Here is a 12,307-nt window from a genome sequence, read left to right on the forward strand (position 1 = left end):
GTGAGTGTGTTACTGCAAAAAAGTTGATTTAAATTTAGTTTCAGGATAGGCGTGAATGCATCATTTCAACAAGTTAATTGAAATTTTCTTGCACGATTAGGGAGAGTGGATGCATAGAAAGATGTTTTTTTTTATATTTGTTTTAGGTTCCAGAGAGTTGATTCCTGAAAAAATGTCTTTGTTTTATGAAAAATGTGAGTGTGTTACTGCTAAAAAGTTTATTTAAATTTAGCTTCAGGATAGGCATAATTGCATTATTTCAACTAGTTAATTGAAATTTTCTTGCATGATTAGGGAGAGTGGATGCCTAGAAAGATGTTTTTTACAAATTCGTTATAGGTTCCAGAGAGTGGATTCCTGAAAAAAAAATTATTTGTTTCATGAAAAATGTGAGCGTGTTACTGCAAAAAAGTTTATTTAAATTTAGTTTCAGGATAGGCGTGAATGCATCATTTCAACAAGTTAATTGAAATTTTCTTGCACGATTAGGGAGAGTGGATGCATAGAAAGATTTTTTTTTATATTTGTTTTAGGTTCCAGAGAGTTGATTCCTGAAAAAAATGTCTTTGTTTTATGAAAAATGTGAGTGTGTTACTGCTAAAAAGTTTATTTAAATTTAGCTTCAGGATAGGCATGATTGCATTATTTCAACTAGTTAATTGAAATTTTCTTGCACGATTAGGGATAGTGGATGCATAGAAAGATGTTTTTTTTATATTTGTTTTAAGTTCCAGAGAGTTGATTCCTGAAAAAATGTGTTTGTTTTATGAAAAATGTGAGTGTGTTACTGCTAAAAAGTTGATTTAAATTTCGTTTTTGGATAAGGGTGATTGCAATATTTCAACAAGTCAATTGAAATTTTCTTGCACGATTAGGGACAGTGGATGCCTAGAAAGATGTTTTTTTAAAATTAGTTTTAGGTTTCAGAGAGTAGATTCCTGAAAAAAATGTGTTTGTTTTATGAAAAATGTGAGTGGGTTACTGCTAAAAAGTTGATTTAAATTTCGTTTTTGGATAAGGGTGATTGCAATATTTCAACAAGTTAATTGAAATTTTCTTGCAAGATTAGGGAGAGTGGATGCCTAGAAAGATGTTTTTTACAAATTCGTTATAGGTTCCAGAGAGTGGATTCCTGAAAAAAAATTATTTGTTTCATGAAAAATGTGAGTGTGTTACTGCAAAAAAGTTGATTTAAATTTAGTTTCAGGATAGGTGTGAAAGCATCATTTCAACAAGTTAATTGAAATTTTCTTGCACGATTAGGGAGAGTGGATGCATAGAAAGATTTTTTTTTATATTTGTTTTATGTTCCAGAGAGTTGATTCCTGAAAAAAATGTGTTTGTTTTATGAAAAATGTGAGTGTGTTACTGCTAAAAAGTTTATTTAAATTTAGCTTCAGGATAGGCATGATTGCATTATTTCAACTAGTTAATTGAAATTTTCTTGCACGATTAGGGAGAGTGGATGCATAGAAAGATTTTTTTTTATATTTGTTTTAGGTTCCAGAGAGTTGATTCCTGAAAAAAATGTGTTTGTTTTATGAAAAATGTGAGTGTGTTACTGCTAAAAAGTTTATTTAAATTTAGCTTCAGGATAGGCGTGATTGCATTATTTCAACTAGTTAATTGAAATTTTCTTGCACGATTAGGGAGAGTGGATACATAGAAATATGTTTTTTTTATATTTGTTTTAGGTTCCAGAGAGTTGATTCCTGAAAAAATGTGTTTGTTTTATGAAAAATGTGAGTGTGTTACTGCTAAAAAGTTGATTTAAATTTCGTTTTTGGATAAGGGTGATTGCAATATTTCAACAAGTCAAATGAAATTTTCTTGCACGATTAGGGACAATGGATGCCTAGAAAGATGTTTTTTTAAAATTAGTTTCAGGTTTCAGAGAGTAGATTCCTGAAAAAAATGTGTTTGTTTTATGAAAAATGTGAGTGTTTTACTGCTAAAAAGTTGATTTAAATTTTGTTTTTGGATAAGGGTGATTGCAATATTTCAACAAGTTAATTGAAATTTTCTTGCAAGATTAGGGAGAGTGGATGCCTAGAAAGATTTTTTTTTAAATTAGTTTTAGGTTCCAGAGAGTTGATTCCTGAAAAAAATGTGTTTGTTTCATGAAAAATGTGAGTGTGTTACTGCTAAAAAGTTGATTTAAATTTCGTTTTTGGATAAGGGTGATTGCAATATTTCAACAAGTCAATTGAAATTTTCTTGCAAGATTAGGGACAGTGGATGCCTAGAAAGATGTTTTTTTTAATTAGTTTTAGGTTTCAGAGAGTAGATTCCTGAAAAAAATGTGTTTGTTTTATGAAAAATGTGAGTGTGTTACTGCTAAAAAGTTTATTTAAATTTAGCTTCAGGATAGGCGTCATTGCATTATTTCAACTAGTTAATTGAAATTTCCTTGCACGATTAGTGAGAGTGGATACATAGAAAGATGTTTTTTTTATATTTGTTTTAGGCTCCAGAGAGTTGATTCCTGAAAAAAATGTGTTTGTTTTATGAAAAATGTGAGTGTGTTACTGCTAAAAAGTTGATTTAAATTTCGTTTTTGGATAAGGGTGATTGCAATATTTCAACAAGTCAAGTGAAATTTTCTCGCACGATTAGGGACAGTGGATGCCTAGAAAGATGTTTTTTTTAAATTAGTTTTAGGTTCCAGAGAGTGGATTCCTGAAAAAATTATTGTTTGTTTTATGAAAAATGTGAGTGTGTTACTGCAAACAAGTTGATTTTAATTTAGTTTCAGGATAGGCGTGAATGCATCATTTCAACAAGTCAATTGAAATTTTCTTGCACGATTAGGGACAGTGGATGCATAGAAAGATGTTTTTTTATATTTGTTTTAGGTTCCAGAGAGTTGATTCCTGAAAAAAATGTGTTTGTTTTATGAAAAATGTGAGTGTGTTACTGCTAAAAAGTTTATTTAAATTTAGCTTCAGGATAGGCATGATTGCATTATTTCAACTAGTTAATTGAAATTTTCTTGCACGATTAGGGAGAGTGGATGCATAGAAAGATTTTTTTTTATATTTGTTTTAGGTTCCAGAGAGTTGATTCCTGAAAAAAATGTGTTTGTTTTATGAAAAATGTGAGTGTGTTACTGCTAAAAAGTTTATTTAAATTTAGCTTCAGGATAGGCGTGATTGCATTATTTCAACTAGTTAATTGAAATTTTCTTGCACGATTAGGGAGAGTGGATACATAGAAATATGTTTTTTTTATATTTGTTTTAGGTTCCAGAGAGTTGATTCCTGAAAAAATGTGTTTGTTTTATGAAAAATGTGAGTGTGTTACTGCTAAAAAGTTGATTTAAATTTCGTTTTTGGATAAGGGTGATTGCAATATTTCAACAAGTCAAATGAAATTTTCTTGCACGATTAGGGACAATGGATGCCTAGAAAGATGTTTTTTTAAAATTAGTTTCAGGTTTCAGAGAGTAGATTCCTGAAAAAAATGTGTTTGTTTTATGAAAAATGTGAGTGTTTTACTGCTAAAAAGTTGATTTAAATTTTGTTTTTGGATAAGGGTGATTGCAATATTTCAACAAGTTAATTGAAATTTTCTTGCAAGATTAGGGAGAGTGGATGCCTAGAAAGATTTTTTTTTAAATTAGTTTTAGGTTCCAGAGAGTTGATTCCTGAAAAAAATGTGTTTGTTTCATGAAAAATGTGAGTGTGTTACTGCTAAAAAGTTGATTTAAATTTCGTTTTTGGATAAGGGTGATTGCAATATTTCAACAAGTCAATTGAAATTTTCTTGCAAGATTAGGGACAGTGGATGCCTAGAAAGATGTTTTTTTTAATTAGTTTTAGGTTTCAGAGAGTAGATTCCTGAAAAAAATGTGTTTGTTTTATGAAAAATGTGAGTGTGTTACTGCAAAAAAGTTGATTTAAATATCGTTTTTGGATAAGGGTGATTGCAATATTTCAACAAGTTATTTGAAATTTTCTTGCAAGATTAGGGAGAGTGGATGCCTAGAAAGATGTTTTTTACAAATTCGTTATAGGTTCCAGAGAGTGGAGTCCTGAAAAAAAAAATATTTGTTTCATGAAAAATGTGAGTGTGTTACTGCAAAAAAGTTGATTTAAATTTAGTTTCAGGATAGGCGTGAATGCATCATTTCAACAAGTTAATTTAAATTTTCTTGCACGATTAGGGAGAGTGGATGCATAGAAAGATGTTTTTTTTTTATATTTGTTTTAGGTTCCAGAGAGTTGATTCCTGAAAAAATGTCTTTGTTTTATGAAAAATGTGAGTGTGTTACTGCTAAAAAGTTTATTTAAATTTAGCTTCAGGATAGGCATGATTGCATTATTTCAACTAGTTAATTGAAATTTTCTTGCACGATTAGGGAGAGTGGATGCCTAGAAAGATGTTTTTTACAAATTCGTTATAGGTTCCAGAGAGTGGATTCCTGAAAAAAAAATTATTTGTTTCATGAAAAATGTGAGCGTGTTACTGCAAAAAAGTTTATTTAAATTTAGTTTCAGGATAGGCGTGAATGCATCATTTCAACAAGTTAATTGAAATTTTCTTGCACGATTAGGGATAGTGGATGCATAGAAAGATGTTTTTTTATATTTGTTTTAGGTTCCAGAGAGTTGATTCCTGAAAACAATGTCTTTGTTTTATGAAAAATGTAAGTGTGTTACTGCTAAAAAGTTTATTTAAATTTAGCTTCAGGATAGGCATGATTGCATTATTTCAACTAGTTAATTGAAATTTTCTTGCACGATTAGGGAGAGTGGATGCATAGAAAGATGTTTTTTTTATATTTGTTTTAGGTTCCAGAGAGTTGATTCCTGAAAAAATGTGTTTGTTTTATGAAAAATGTGAGTGTGTTACTGCTAAAAGGTTGATTTAAATTTCGTTTTTGGATAAGGGTGATTGCAATATTTCAACAAGTCAATTGAAATTTTCTTGCACGATTATGGACAGTGGATGCCTAGAAAGATGTTTTTTTTTAATTGGTTTTAGGTTTCAGAGAGAAGATTCCTGAAAAAAATGTGTTTGTTTTATGAAAAATGTGAGTGTGTTACTGCTAAAAAGTTGATTTAAATTTCGTTTTTGAATAAGGGTGATTGCAATATTTCAACAAGTCAATTGAAATTTTCTTGCACGATTAGGGACAGTGGATGCCTAGAAAGATGTTTTTTAAAAATTAGTTTTAGGTTTCAGAGAGTAGATTCCTGAAAAAAATGTGTTTGTTTTATGAAAAATGTGAGTGTGTTACTGCTAAAAAGTTGATTTAAATTTCGTTTTTGGATAAGGGTGATTGCAATATTTCAACAAGTCAAGTGAAATTTTCTCGCACGATTAGGGACAGTGGATGCCTAGAAAGATGTTTTTTTTAAATTAGTTTTAGGTTCCAGAGAGTGGATTCCTGAAAAAATTATTGTTTGTTTTATGAAAAATGTGAGTGTGTTACTGCAAACAAGTTGATTTTAATTTAGTTTCAGGATAGGTGTGAATGCATCATTTCAACAAGTCAATTGAAATTTTCTTGCACGATTAGGGACAGTGGATGCATAGAAAGATGTTTTTTTATATTTGTTTTAGGTTCCAGAGAGTTGATTCCTGAAAAAAATGTGTTTGTTTTATGAAAAATGTGAGTGTGTTACTGCTAAAAAGTGTATTTAAATTTAGCTTCAGGATAGGCATGATTGCATTAGTTCAACTAGTTAATTGAAATTTTCTTGCACGATTAGGGAGAGTGGATGCATAGAAAGATATTTTTTTTATATTTGTTTTAGGTTCCAGAGAGTTGATTCCTGAAAAAAATTTGTTTGTTTTATGAAAAATGTGAGTGTGTTACTGCTAAAAAGTTTATTTAAATTTAGCTTCAGGATAGGCGTGATTGCATTATTTCAACTAGTTAATTGAAATTTTCTTGCACGATTAGGGAGAGTGGATACATAGAAATATGTTTTTTTTATATTTGTTTTAGGTTCCAGAGAGTTGATTCCTGAAAAAATGTGTTTGTTTTATGAAAAATGTGAGTGTGTTACTGCTAAAAAGTTGATTTAAATTTCGTTTTTGGATAAGGGTGATTGTAATATTTCAACTAGTCAAATGAAATTTTCTTGCACGATTAGGGACAGTGGATGCCTAGAAAGATGTTTTTTTAAAATTAGTTTCAGGTTTCAGAGAGTAGATTCCTGAAAAAAATGTGTTTGTTTTATGAAAAATGTGAGTGTTTTACTGCTAAAAAGTTGATTTAAATTTTGTTTTTGGATAAGGGTGATTGCAATATTTCAACAAGTTAATTGAAATTTTCTTGCAAGATTAGGGAGAGTGGATGCCTAGAAAGATGTTTTTTTTAAATTAGTTTTAGGTTCCAGAGAGTTGATTCCTGAAAAAAATGTGTTTGTTTCATGAAAAATGTGAGTGTGTTACTGCTAAAAAGTTGATTTAAATTTCGTTTTTGGATAAGGGTGATTGCAATATTTCAACAAGTCAATTGAAATTTTCTTGCAAGATTAGGGACAGTGGATGCCTAGAAAGATGTTTTTTTTAATTAGTTTTAGGTTTTAGAGAGTAGATTCCTGAAAAAAATGTGTTTGTTTTATGAAAAATGTGAGTGTGTTACTGCAAAAAAGTTGATTTAAATATCGTTTTTGGATAAGGGTGATTGCAATATTTCAACAAGTTATTTGAAATTTTCTTGCAAGATTAGGGAGAGTGGATGCCTAGAAAGATGTTTTTTACAAATTCGTTATAGGTTCCAGAGAGTGGAGTCCTAAAAAAAAAATTATTTGTTTCATGAAAAATGTGAGTGTGTTACTGCAAAAAAGTTGATTTAAATTTAGTTTCAGGATAGGCGTGAATGCATCATTTCAACAAGTTAATTGAAATTTTCTTGCACGATTAGGGAGAGTGGATGCATAGAAAGATGTTTTTTTTTATATTTGTTTTAGGTTCCAGAGAGTTGATTCCTGAAAAAATGTCTTTGTTTTATGAAAAATGTGAGTGTGTTACTGCTAAAAAGTTTATTTAAATTTAGCTTCAGGATAGGCATAATTGCATTATTTCAACTAGTTAATTGAAATTTTCTTGCATGATTAGGGAGAGTGGATGCCTAGAAAGATGTTTTTTACAAATTCGTTATAGGTTCCAGAGAGTGGATTCCTGAAAAAAATGTCTTTGTTTTATGAAAAATGTGAGTGTGTTACTGCTAAAAAGTTTATTTAAATTTAGCTTCAGGATAGGCATGATTGCATTATTTCAACTAGTTAATTGAAATTTTCTTGCACGATTAGGGATAGTGGATGCATAGAAAGATGTTTTTTTATATTTGTTTTAAGTTCCAGAGAGTTGATTCCTGAAAAAATGTGTTTATTTATGAAAAATGTGAGTGTGTTACTGCTAAAAAGTTGATTTAAATTTCGTTTTTGGATAAGGGTGATTGCAATATTTCAACAAGTCAATTGAAATTTTCTTGCACGATTAGGGACAGTGGATGCCTAGAAAGATGTTTTTTTAAAATTAGTTTTAGGTTTCAGAGAGTAGATTCCTGAAAAAAATGTGTTTGTTTTATGAAAAATGTGAGTGGGTTACTGCTAAAAAGTTGATTTAAATTTCGTTTTTGGATAAGGGTGATTGCAATATTTCAACAAGTTAATTGAAATTTTCTTGCAAGATTAGGGAGAGTGGATGCCTAGAAAGATGTTTTTTACAAATTCGTTATAGGTTCCAGAGAGTGGATTCCTGAAAAAAAATTATTTGTTTCATGAAAAATGTGAGTGTGTTACTGCAAAAAAGTTGATTTAAATTTAGTTTCAGGATAGGTGTGAAAGCATCATTTCAACAAGTTAATTGAAATTTTCTTGCACGATTAGGGAGAGTGGATGCATAGAAAGATTTTTTTTTATATTTGTTTTAGGTTCCAGAGAGTTGATTCCTGAAAAAAATGTGTTTGTTTTATGAAAAATGTGAGTGTGTTACTGCTAAAAAGTTTATTTAAATTTAGCTTCAGGATAGGCGTCATTGCATTATTTCAACTAGTTAATTGAAATTTTCTTGCACGATTAGTGAGAGTGGATACATAGAAAGATGTTTTTTTTATATTTGTTTTAGGCTCCAGAGAGTTGATTCCTGAAAAAAATGTGTTTGTTTTATGAAAAATTTGAGTGTGTTACTGCTAAAAAGTTGATTTAAATTTCATTTTTGGATAAGGGTGATTGCAATATTTCAACAAGTCAAGTGAAATTTTCTCGCACGATTAGGGACAGTGGATGCCTAGAAAGATGTTTTTTTTAAATTAGTTTTAGGTTCCAGAGAGTGGATTCCTGAAAAAATTATTGTTTGTTTTATGAAAAATGTGAGTGTGTTACTGCAAACAAGTTGATTTTAATTTAGTTTCAGGATAGGCGTGAATGCATCATTTCAACAAGTCAATTGAAATTTTCTTGCACGATTAGGGACAGTGGATGCATAGAAAGATGTTTTTTTATATTTGTTTTAGGTTCCAGAGAGTTGATTCCTGAAAAAAATGTGTTTGTTTTATGAAAAATGTGAGTGTGTTACTGCTAAAAAGTTTATTTAAATTTAGCTTCAGGATAGGCATGATTGCATTATTTCAACTAGTTAATTGAAATTTTCTTGCACGATTAGGGAGAGTGGATGCATAGAAAGATTTTTTTGTATATTTGTTTTAGGTTCCAGAGAGTTGATTCCTGAAAAAAATGTGTTTGTTTTATGAAAAATGTGAGTGTGTTACTGCTAAAAAGTTTATTTAAATTTAGCTTCAGGATAGGCGTGATTGCATTATTTCAACTAGTTAATTGAAATTTTCTTGCACGATTAGGGAGAGTGGATACATAGAAATATGTTTTTTTTATATTTGTTTTAGGTTCCAGAGAGTTGATTCCTGAAAAAATGTGTTTGTTTTATGAAAAATGTGAGTGTGTTACTGCTAAAAAGTTGATTTAAATTTCGTTTTTGGATAAGGGTGATTGCAATATTTCAACAAGTCAAATGAAATTTTCTTGCACGATTAGGGACAATGGATGCCTAGAAAGATGTTTTTTTAAAATTAGTTTCAGGTTTCAGAGAGTAGATTCCTGAAAAAAATGTGTTTGTTTTATGAAAAATGTGAGTGTTTTACTGCTAAAAAGTTGATTTAAATTTTGTTTTTGGATAAGGGTGATTGCAATATTTCAACAAGTTAATTGAAATTTTCTTGCAAGATTAGGGAGAGTGGATGCCTAGAAAGATTTTTTTTTAAATTAGTTTTAGGTTCCAGAGAGTTGATTCCTGAAAAAAATGTGTTTGTTTCATGAAAAATGTGAGTGTGTTACTGCTAAAAAGTTGATTTAAATTTCGTTTTTGGATAAGGGTGATTGCAATATTTCAACAAGTCAATTGAAATTTTCTTGCAAGATTAGGGACAGTGGATGCCTAGAAAGATGTTTTTTTTAATTAGTTTTAGGTTTCAGAGAGTAGATTCCTGAAAAAAATGTGTTTGTTTTATGAAAAATGTGAGTGTGTTACTGCAAAAAAGTTGATTTAAATATCGTTTTTGGATAAGGGTTATTGCAATATTTCAACAAGTTATTTGAAATTTTCTTGCAAGATTAGGGAGAGTGGATGCCTAGAAAGATGTTTTTTACAAATTCGTTATAGGTTCCAGAGAGTGGAGTCCTGAAAAAAAAATTATTTGTTTCATGAAAAATGTGAGTGTGTTACTGCAAAAAAGTTGATTTAAATTTAGTTTCAGGATAGGCGTGAATGCATCATTTCAACAAGTTAATTTAAATTTTCTTGCACGATTAGGGAGAGTGGATGCATAGAAAGATGTTTTTTTTTTATATTTGTTTTAGGTTCCAGAGAGTTGATTCCTGAAAAAATGTCTTTGTTTTATGAAAAATGTGAGTGTGTTACTGCTAAAAAGTTTATTTAAATTTAGCTTCAGGATAGGCATGATTGCATTATTTCAACTAGTTAATTGAAATTTTCTTGCACGATTAGGGAGAGTGGATGCCTAGAAAGATGTTTTTTACAAATTCGTTATAGGTTCCAGAGAGTGGATTCCTGAAAAAAAAATTATTTGTTTCATGAAAAATGTGAGCGTGTTACTGCAAAAAAGTTTATTTAAATTTAGTTTCAGGATAGGCGTGAATGCATCATTTCAACAAGTTAATTGAAATTTTCTTGCACGATTAGGGAGAGTGGATGCATAGAAAGATTTTTTTTTATATTTGTTTTAGGTTCCAGAGAGTTGATTCCTGAAAAAAATGTCTTTGTTTTATGAAAAATGTGAGTGTGTTACTGCTAAAAAGTTTATTTAAATTTAGCTTCAGGATAGGCATGATTGCATTATTTCAACTAGTTAATTGAAATTTTCTTGCACGATTAGGGATAGTGGATGCATAGAAAGATGTTTTTTTTATATTTGTTTAAAGTTCCAGAGAGTTGATTCCTGAAAAAATGTGTTTGTTTTATGAAAAATGTGAGTGTGTTACTGCTAAAAAGTTGATTTAAATTTCGTTTTTGGATAAGGGTGATTGCAATATTTCAACAAGTCAATTGAAATTTTCTTGCACGATTAGGGACAGTGGATGCCTAGAAAGATGTTCTTTTAAAATTAGTTTTAGGTTTCAGAGAGTAGATTCCTGAAAAAAATGTGTTTGTTTTATGAAAAATGTGAGTGTGTTACTGCTAAAAAGTTTATTTAAATTTAGCTTCAGGATAGGCGTCATTGTATTATTTCAACTAGTTAATTGAAATTTTCTTGCACGATTAGTGAGAGTGGATACATAGAAAGATGTTTTTTTTATATTTGTTTAAAGTTCCAGAGAGTTGATTCCTGAAAAAATGTGTTTGTTTTATGAAAAATGTGAGTGGGTTACTGCTAAAAAGTTGATTTAAATTTCGTTTTTGGATAAGGGTGATTGCAATATTTCAACAAGTTAATTGAAATTTTCTTGCAAGATTAGGGAGAGTGGATGCCTAGAAAGATGTTTTTTACAAATTTGTTATAGGTTCCAGAGAGTGGATTTCTGAAAAAAAATTATTTGTTTCATGAAAAATGTGAGTGTGTTACTGCAAAAAAGTTGATTTAAATTTAGTTTCAGGATAGGTGTGAATGCATCATTTCAACAAGTTAATTGAAATTTTCTTGCACGATTAGGGAGAGTGGATGCATAGAAAGATATTTTTTTTATAATTGTTTTAGGTTCCAGAGAGTTGATTCCTGAAAAAAATGTGTTTGTTTTATGAAAAATGTGAGTGTGTTACTGCTAAAAAGTTTATTTAAATTTAGCTTCAGGATAGGCGTCATTGTATTATTTCAACTAGTTAATTGAAATTTTCTTGCACGATTAGTGAGAGTGGATACATAGAAAGATGTTTTTTTTATATTTGTTTTAGGCTCCAGAGAGTTGATTCCTGAAAAAAATGTGTTTGTTTTATGAAAAATGTGAGTGTGTTACTGCTAAAAAGTTGATTTAAATTTCGTTTTTGGATAAGGGTGATTGCAATATTTCAACAAGTCAAGTGAAATTTTCTCGCACGATTAGGGACAGTGGATGCCTAGAAAGATGTTTTTTTTAAATTAGTTTTAGGTTCCAGAGAGTGGATTCCTGAAAAAATTATTGTTTGTTTTATGAAAAATGTGAGTGTGTTACTGCAAACAAGTTGATTTTAATTTAGTTTCAGGATAGGCGTGAATGCATCATTTCAACAAGTCAATTGAAATTTTCTTGCACGATTAGGGACAGTGGATGCATAGAAAGATGTTTTTTTATATTTGTTTTAGGTTCCAGAGAGTTGATTCCTGAAAAAAATGTGTTTGTTTTATGAAAAATGTGAGTGTGTTACTGCTAAAAAGTTTATTTAAATTTAGCTTCAGGATAGGCATGATTGCATTATTTCAACTAGTTAATTGACATTTTCTTGCACGATTAGGGAGAGTGGATGCATAGAAAGATTTTTTTTATATTTGTTTTAGGTTCCAGAGAGTTGATTCCTGAAAAAAATGTGTTTGTTTTATGAAAAATGTGAGTGTGTTACTGCTAAAAAGTTTATTTAAATTTAGCTTCAGGATAGGCGTGATTGCATTATTTCAACTAGTTAATTGAAATTTTCTTGCACGATTAGGGAGAGTGGATACATAGAAATATGTTTTTTTTATATTTGTTTTAGGTTCCAGAGAGTTGATTCCTGAAAAAATGTGTTTGTTTTATGATAAATGTGAGTGTGTTACTGCTAAAAAGTTGATTTAAATTTCGTTTTTGGATAAGGGTGATTGCAATATTTCAACAAGTCAATTGAAATTTTCTTGCACGATTAGGGACAG

This window comes from Lissotriton vulgaris, chromosome 2_2, assembly GCF_964263255.1.
Source record: "Lissotriton vulgaris chromosome 2_2, aLisVul1.2, whole genome shotgun sequence".
Classification (NCBI taxonomy): Eukaryota; Metazoa; Chordata; class Amphibia; order Caudata; family Salamandridae; genus Lissotriton; species Lissotriton vulgaris.